The following is a 9,336-nucleotide window of genomic DNA, read 5'->3' as shown; positions in this document are numbered from 1 at the left end:
GCATCAGGGAAATGCAAATAAAAACCACAATGAGATACCACCTCACCCCGGTCAGAATGGCTATCATCAATAAATCAACAAACAACAAATGCTGGCGAAGTTGTGGGGAAAAGGGAACCATGGTGCACTGCTGGTGGAACTGCAGACTAGTGCAGCCACTTTGGAAATCTAGATGGAGGTAACTAAAAAATCTGTAAATGCAACTACCTTATAACCCAGCAATCCCACTCTTAGGTATTTATTTTAAAAAGCCCAAGACATTAATCCAAAAAAGTATATGTACCCCTATGTTCATTGCAGCGCTATTCACAATAGCTAAGACTTGGAAACAACCAAAATGCCCATCGGTAGACGACTGGATTAAGAAACTTTGGTACATTTACACAATGGAGTATTACTCAGCTATAAAGAAGAAAGATATAGTACCATTTGCAACAATATGGATGGAACTAGAGAACATTATGCTAAGTGAAATAAGTCAGAGAAAGACAAATACCATATGATCTCACTTATACGTGGATTCAAAAAAACTGAATAAATGAGAAATGTAAACAGAAATAGTCTCAGAGACACAGAGGAAAAACTGATGATTGCTAGTTGGGAGGGGGTGGGGAAGAAGAAGGGGAAGGGATGAGACAATACTATATGGCCTCAGGGATAGAAAAGACAGTCTGGGGAATATAATCAATAATGTTGTAGAAATTTCTTGGGGGGCCAGATCGACTCATCTCTGGTGGGGTAGACCACTTCATGGTTGGTGTGGAGGCCTGGCCACCACACTGTATTTCTGAAGCTGTTGTTGAATAATATTGTATGTCAACTATAATTATATATACATGTAGTCACAGGTCATGGAGTAGAGAGTAGGAATGGAGTCAACGGAATTTTAATAGACAAGCATGATATCAGGGGGTGGGAGGGCAGTAGATGGGAGGAGAAGGGTTGTTACTTTGTGAGGGTGAAAAGGATAACTATTGCATTGTTCTGTACACCTGAAACTCACAATAAAAAAAATTAAAACAAATAAGTCATGGGGATGTAATATACAGCATAGGGAATATAGTCAATACTATTGTGATAGTGTGGTACAGTGTCAGATAGTTGTTGGATTTATCATGGCGATTACTTCTGTAGGTATAAATGTTGAATAACTGTGTTGTACACCTGAAACATAATATTGTATGTTAGCTGTATTTTAATAAAAATCTTTAATAAAATAAAATGTCTGTTAAAGTAAGAAAGGTGTGTGTCCAAAGTGACATCAAGATTTCTAGGTTGGAAGCATTGATGAAACCATCAAGAGAAACAGAAAGCTGGGGAGATGATGAGTTTATTTTTACAGAGTTTGAGGTGACCCAAATTTGAGAAACTCAAATGAAGATTCCTGTAGATAGCTAAAAAGGCATGGCACAAAAAGGTGAAAGGTTAGGGACAAACACATATATAATGAGTGGTAGCCCGTGATTACCATGTCATTCGTATAAGCTCAGTCTTCACAATTTGGCCTGAGGGCTAGGTGTTTGATCACAGTTTTAAAAATTTAAAAAGAAAATTGTTAAACACAAATATCTAGCTGCTCTTTCTTCTGAGTGATCTAGAAATTTTATTTAAAGGAGTCTTTTTGGTAAAGGACTTTCAATTTAACAAAAGACATTTTTGTGTAGGAAGTAATTGTGGAAGAAAATTATTCTTACCAGGCAGCAACTTTGACAACATTATACCCATCAAGATAAAATGCCATTGATATATGATTTTTCCCAGAGTAGAACTTTGTGTTTCAATTAGCCTATGGGTCTGCACATATTTTTTGACAACTTATGTTCCCCAAAATAGATTTGAACTGATACTTTATGAGCTGCCCACATCTGAATTTTTGCACTGAAAAATAAGATTTTCAATTTTCTGCTTAAGATTTTTTTAAGTGCTGTTTTTAAAGCTAAGTAAAAAAAAAACAACAGACATTTCCTATAACAGTCCCTTCTCTCCTCTCTGATTTTGTGTACATATAATAGTCTAAGACCTCAGAGGCTTATTTCTTTATATTATGCACCAATTACATTATGTAATTACATTATGTAACCTGAGATTTTTAGAAGATGTAATGTCTCATGCCTCCCAAGAACCATCTGTACTGTCTATGTAGCTCTGTTGCATTCTAAGAAAAGCAATTTTATGTGTTCTGAAGAAAATGAAGGCAATATGGATGCTGGCTCACGAGAGATAAAATTCAAATGTGCAAACAACCTAGAATTTAAGATGATTCTGAATCAGGTTGAAACCATGAAAAAACAAGAAGAGAAAGGACTGAAGTGACAAGAATAGACTGGAGAAAGGGTAAGATGGAGAAACTAGGAAATTAATTAAGAGCAGTTCATGTAACCTAACATAGGTCAAGTGTACAGGTTAAGGTTTACTCAGGGGATCTGGAGGAGAGCAGTCCATATGGGCTATCAGGGTAATTGCTATATTATAATTGGTCTGGAATTTTAGGCTTATGCCTGAAGTCCAGTCACAAAAACGTATTTTTCTGTAGTTACCAGGGGCTTAATAGTTGTCCTGGTTGGCTTGAGGGTGAAGAAGGTTGAAACTAAGACAACAAACCTAGGCTTGGCTTTAGACTTATCTAGACAATTATCATTTGTTTTCCTGGGTATGGGTTAGAACCTGAGGTTTTTCAGTGTGGCTGCCCATGCATCCTTTATGGTGGGGCATAAAGGTCATTTCTGAGAAGGGGCACTGATATCCAGAAAAAGAAAATCTTCATCCTCTGTGGAATCGTGATGAAAAACTGATGACAAAAATGGAAAATATTCTGTAACTTGAATAGTCCTGGCATTTGAGGCCAAGAAAATACGTTAAAAGGAAAGTCTCAGACACCCTTCCAGTGAACATCTCCAGTACTCTGCTCTTTAAAACTGTGATCTTTGGCCAGCTGAGTGGTTCAGTTGGTTAAGAGTGTGAGCTCTGAGCAATAGGGTCACCGGTTCAGTTCCTACATAGGCCAGTGAACTGCGCCTAAGCTGAGCTGCTGCTGAGCTAGTGAGAGAGTGTGCTCTTAGCAGCAAGGTTGCTGGTTTGACACCCTTATGGGATGGTGGGCTGTGTCCCCCTCTCCCCTGCAACTAAGATTGAACACTGCACCTTGAGCTGAGCAGCCACGAGCTGCCCAAAGGTGGCCTGGTGGCTCAGTGTGCAACAGGGTTGCCGGTTTGACTCCCGCCTAGGATGGGGGACTACAGCTCCCCGTAACTAGATTGAAAGCAGCACCTGGACTTAGAGCTAAGCTTGCACTCTTCACAACTAAGATTGAAGGACAACAACTTGACTTGGAGCTGATGGGTCCTGGAAAAACACAATATTTCCCTTCCCCAATTCTCCAACACTGTTCCCCTCCCTAATTCCCCAATAAAAATCTTTAAAACAACTGTGATCCGAAGTTTGTGAAAGGAATTGAAAGACACCAAAGAACAATTTTTGAAGTAATCAAAAGTGCACACTTAAGAACAACAATTCTCTTTCCTTACTTGTATTGGCTAATAGCAAAGAGTAGATCATTTGGTATCAACTGATGCTTTTAAATGAACCTCAGAGAGATAAGAAAGTATAGTTAATTACTGTAAACAAGCTCAAGGGGACAAAGACTTTGTTACTATGGTATGCAAAGGAATATTAATAGAATACTCAGTAGTACATATGTATTTGTTATCTTATTTTGAGTACACTCAAATGCATATTCTAGAGGTTGTATTTAATACTTCCCACTTGCCGTATAGTTATGTTTTCTATTAGCACACTTGTTCATAAGAGAAAGTCGTAGATGCAGTAGTTAAGATCATAAAATTTGAAATTCATGGTGCAAATCTGGTTTGTCGGTTCCTGATTGCGTGGCCCTGGGCAAGTCTCTGAGAGTCTCTGAGCATCCATCTGTACATAGCACACATTACACAGGGTAATAGGAAGAGGGGAATAAACTCATGCATGTAAACAGATGAGCAGAGGGCTCAGTTACATAGTAAGTGGCCAAAAAATGGCAGGTAATGTGATACTGCTATTATTTCATTCTTCTCATAAATAAGTGATGAAATCAAATGAAAAAATACTATTTGTTGACTTCTGGCCAAGATGGCGGAGTAGGTAAACACTGTGCAGGCCTCCTCTCATGACCTCACGAAAATTTCAACTAATCTACAGAAAACCATCCTTGAGAATCGCCTAGTCTAGCTTAACAGAAGTCTTATAACTAAAGATATATAGAAGAAGCCACATCAAGAAAGGTAGGAGCGGGTAGAGACATGGAATGAGCTGTTCCCACACCCATGTGTGGCAGCTAAAAATTGGGAAGGAAATCTCAACTGCGGAGGTACCCCCTGAGGAGCGAGTGGTCCCATTCCCACACCAGACTCCCCAACCCAAAGCTCCAGTTCCGATAATTGAAATCCCCACAACTTCTGACTATTAAAACCAGCAAAGATTATGGCTGAGTGACAGAGGGCTGCTGGAATCCAAGGCATTCCTCTTAAAGGACCTGCACATGGACTTAGTTACTGTTCGACTCATTCACTCTCAACTCCAGTGCTGAGACAGCAACTTGAAAGTCAACAGGGATATATGGGGAGGAACTGAATTGTGTGGCTTCAGGACAAGAGCTAGAGAAGCAGCTTTCTCCCAGACAGAAGTACTTGCAGAAGCCATAGTTCCTTTGTTGAGCACACTCTTCCAACTCAGTGTGCAGACAGATATGCATGCAGGCACCATAGCTGAAACACCCCCTCACCCAACTTGTCAGTCTACCCAAGCCACTTCCAGTGGCTTTTCCATACAAATGGCCTATCTTGTCTCATGCTGTGAATTTTCTTAAAACCTCTCTAAGATTCACAGACCCCAAACGAGCAGCATCTGGCCTTGATGTACCCTGTACCTCTTGCTAAGGAGCCCCAAGCCTGGCATGAGCAGCAGCCAGCCTTGGTTTACAGCTTAGCATCTACCAGGCACCTCCAAGCCCAGCACAATTGGCAACCATCTGCAGACCACTTTGAGGGTCATATCAAGTGGTCCCAGGCAGGGCACAGGCAGCAGCTGATCTTTGCCAGCAAAAGCCCCTCCCCAAAAGGCCCCAGAACCAACACACCTGGTGGCAAGCTTCAGACCACACCAGAGCACCACCCAACCACCTCCACAAACAACACGCCTAAATGGCAGACTTGGCAGAAACAAAAGCCCTGCTAAAGCAAATCCTACTCTATAAGGTAAGCCCCTGCACACCAACAGCTCCTCTACTATAATGATGGCCAGTCCTCACAACTAATCAGCCCAATAGTCAACCCCTCTCACTGATGTGCAAACAGCAACAAAGGCTCAACTATAATAGCAGGATACACACAACCCACAAAAGGGACATACCTGGGACACATGTCTCTGTTGACCAGGCAGACTGTGCTACTGGGCCCCACAGGACACCTACTACATAAGGCCACTCTAGTAAGACTGGCAGATATAGCAGCTCTATGTAATGCATACAAATAAAATCAGGGAGGCAGCCAAAATTGGGAGACTAAGAAACATGTCCCAAATGAAAGAACAAAACAAAGCTCCAGAAAAAGAACTAAACAAAATGGAGACAAGCAATCTATTAGGTTGCTATAAATGTAATTGTGATTCAGACTGTGAATTTTAAGTTATTCTCACTAGGTTCAAACACATCTTTATTAATCAAAGTACGAACCACTACAATCATCGCATTTTTGCCAATGATAAATTTGTTTATTCCTGGAGCATAAAAATCCATGCTTCTGGATTCAGTGAACTCTTGGGAAGCATTTTCTGCATTCTGCTGGTTGTGGAAGTGTTTTCCGTGCAGCAAGTTGTCGAGATGCTTGAAGAAGTGGTACTCAATTGGTGAGAAGTCAAGTGAATATGGCGTATGAGGAAAAACTTCATAGCCCAATTCGTTCAACTTCTGAAGCACTGGTTGTGCGATGTGCAATCAGGCATTGTCATGGAGAAGAACTAGGCCCTTTCTGTTGACCAATGCCAGCTGCAGGCATTGCAATTTTTGGTGAATGTCATTGATTTGCTGAGCATACTTCTCAGATGTAATGGTTTCGCCAGGATTCAGAAAGCTATAGTGGATCAGACCGGCAGCACAGGCCACCAAACAGTGACCATGACCTTTTTTTGGTGCAAGTTTGGCTTTGGGAAGTGCTTTGGAGCTTCTTCTAGGTTGAACCACTGAGTTGGTCATCGCTAGTTGTCATATACAATCCACTTTTTGTCACACGTCACAATCTGATTGAGAAATGGTTCGTTGTTGGTGCGTAGAATGAGAGAAGATGACAATTCAAAACGAAGCTTTTTTTTATTTGCGGTCAGCTCATGAAGTTTTTCATGAGCTTTTTCACCTTCCAAATTTGCTTCAAATGCCCAACGACTGTAGAATGGTCAACGTTGACTTCTTCGGCAACTTCTCATGTCATTGTAAGAGGATCAGCATTGATGATTGCTCTCAATTGGTCGTTGTCAACTTTTGAGGACTGGCCACTATGCTCCTCAACTTCAAGGCTCTCGTCTCCTTTGCAAAACTTCCTGAACCACCACTGCACTGTACGTTCGTTAGCAGTTCATGGGCCAAATGCCTTGTTGATGTTGCAAGTTGTCTCTGCTGCTTTACGACCCATTTTGAACTCGAATAAGAAAATTGCTTGAAAGGTTTGAGTGTTTCTCCACTTTTTGAATCTAGGCTGTCAGGTCCTCAATTTGATCAACAGAATATGGCAAAATTGACCTTGTGCCAGATCTAGTCCTAGCTTTTAAGAAGACTGCTTCTGAGCCAGCCGAGTGGCTCAGCTGGTTAAGAGCTCCCTTGGGAGTACCAGCTCTGAGCAGCAGGCCTGTAGTTTGGATCCCACATTGAGAGCCAGTGACGCTTGCCCTCTACAGCTAAGATGATGAACAACAGCTCGACCTGGAGCTGGGTTGCTGTGAGTCACCGGTGACAGCGTAGGCTGCAGTGGGGCTGCATTGGGCTGCCATGAGCTACTTGAGTGGCTGGCAGCCAGCGTGAGCAGCTGGTAACCGGTGAGAGCTACCAGGAGTCGCCGTGAGTGGCTTACCAATGACTGGCAACCGATTGCCTCACCCGGGAAGAGCCCAATGATCATACCAACATGGGCCAGGGAAGCGACGTCCTCCACAACTAGACTGAAGAACAAAACAGGAATTTGTCTACCTGTCTGTTCCCCTTCCCTGATTCCCCAATGCTGTTCCCCTCCTCCCAATTGCCCAATTAAAAAAATCTTTAAAAAAAAGAAACAAGAAGACTGCTTCCAACTCTTGAAGCTCTGAGCCACCATGTAAGAAATCCAGGCGATTGTGCTAGAGAGAAAGGCCATGAAGAGAAACGCTGCTGAACTTGACCTATGAGTGAGTAATCCATCTTGGACATCCAGCTTAGTTGAGCCTGTACTCCAACTCTAGCTGCCATCTGACTGCAATCCATGAGAGATTCCAAGAAGATAATACATTGTTGTTTGTAGCCATTTTTATTATTATTATTATTGGTATACATCCTGCATCCAAGAGATAACTGGGAGAGAAATCTCAAATAAAAGGAATAAATACCAAAAAGAAAAAGAAAATCGCTTGAATTTGCTTTTTGTCTAACATCATTTTCATAGTCTAAAATACATATAAAATAAACAGCAAGTAATAAGTCATTAGCTATAAAACATATAGTGAGAAATTCACATTAAAATGATGTATAACATAACCACATTTAAGAATGTATTCCAATATCACAATCAAATTTCAACAATGCAAAAACTACAATTACATTTGCACCAACCTAATACCAGACGCAGGGTTCCAAACACTGATTATAAGGATGCCCAGTAATCTCTCTCAAAGAGATAGAAGATATAAAAATGGAGGTAGACAACATAAAAAAGAACCAGTCAGAAATGAACAATACAATAACTGAAATGAAGAAACATTAGAGGGAATCAACAGTAGATTAAATAAAGCAGAGGCTTGAATCAGCGATTTAGAAGGTAAGATAGCAGAAAGCACCCAATCAGAACAGAAAAAATAATCTAAAAAGATGAGGAGAGTTTAGGGGTCTCTGGGAAAACATCAAGTGGACCAACGTTCACATCATAGGAGTACCAGAAGGAGAAGAAAGAGAGCAAAGAATTGAAACCTATCTGAAGAAATAATGGCAGAAAACATCCCTAATGTGATGGAGAAAATAGACATACAAGCCAAGGAAGTGCAGAGAGCCCAAAACAACATGAATCCAAGCAGGCCCACACCAAGACACATAATAATTACAAAGCCAAAGGTTAAAGACAGAGAATCTTAAAAACAGCAAGAGAAAATCATTGAGTTACCTACAAGAGAACTCCCCCACACACACCCCGCCAACAAAAAAAAAAAAGACTGTCAGCTGATTTCTCAACACAAACTTTACAGGCTGGAAGGGATTGGCAGGAAATTATCAAAGTGATGAAAAGTTAAGACCTGGAACCAAAATTACTCTACCACGCATAACTATCATTTAGAATGACAAAGAGTTTCCCAGACAAGAAAAAACTAAAGGAGTTCATCAACACAAGCTGGTACTATAAGAAATATTAAAGGGCTGGCCGAGTGGCACGTTGGTTAACAGCTGGCTTGGGACGCCAGAGGGCCCCGGTTCGGATCCCACATATGAGGGCAAGTAACACTGCCCTCTACAGCTAAGATGCTGAACAACAGCTCAACCTGGAGCTGGGCTGCCATGAGTCGCTGGTGAGGGCATAGGATGCAGCCCCTGCTGCAGTGGGTTGCCATTGGCTACCGTGTGTAGCCAGCAGCCGCAGTGAGCAGCCATCCAGAAGCCGGCGACTGATCTCCCTCGCCCAGAAAAAGCACAATGATGGTGCCAACTTGGGCCAGTGAAGCAACGTCCTCCACAACTAGACTGAAGAACAAAAGGACAGCAACTTGTCTGTTCCCCTTCCCCCAATTCCCCAATGCTGTTCCCATCCCCTAATTCCCCAATAAAAAAACTCTTTAAAAAAAAGAAATATTAAAGGAACTTCTTTAACATGAAGAGGAAAAAAAAGGATAAAAATATGAGAAATAAAATGGCAATAACTATATATCTATCAACAATTTCTTTCAATGTAAATGGATTAAATACTGTAATCAAAAGACATGTGGTGGCTGAATGGATAAGAAAACAAGACCGTAGGGCCGGCTGAGTGGCGCGATGGTTAAGAGCTGGCTTAGGACGCCAGAGGGCCCTGGTTTGGATCCCACATATGAGGGCCAGTGACACTGCCCACCACAGCTAAGATG

The sequence above is a fragment of the Hipposideros armiger genome, unplaced genomic scaffold, assembly GCF_001890085.2.
Source record: "Hipposideros armiger isolate ML-2016 unplaced genomic scaffold, ASM189008v1 scaffold_630, whole genome shotgun sequence".
Lineage (NCBI taxonomy): Eukaryota > Metazoa > Chordata > Mammalia > Chiroptera > Hipposideridae > Hipposideros > Hipposideros armiger.
This window is presented reverse-complemented; position numbering follows the sequence as displayed.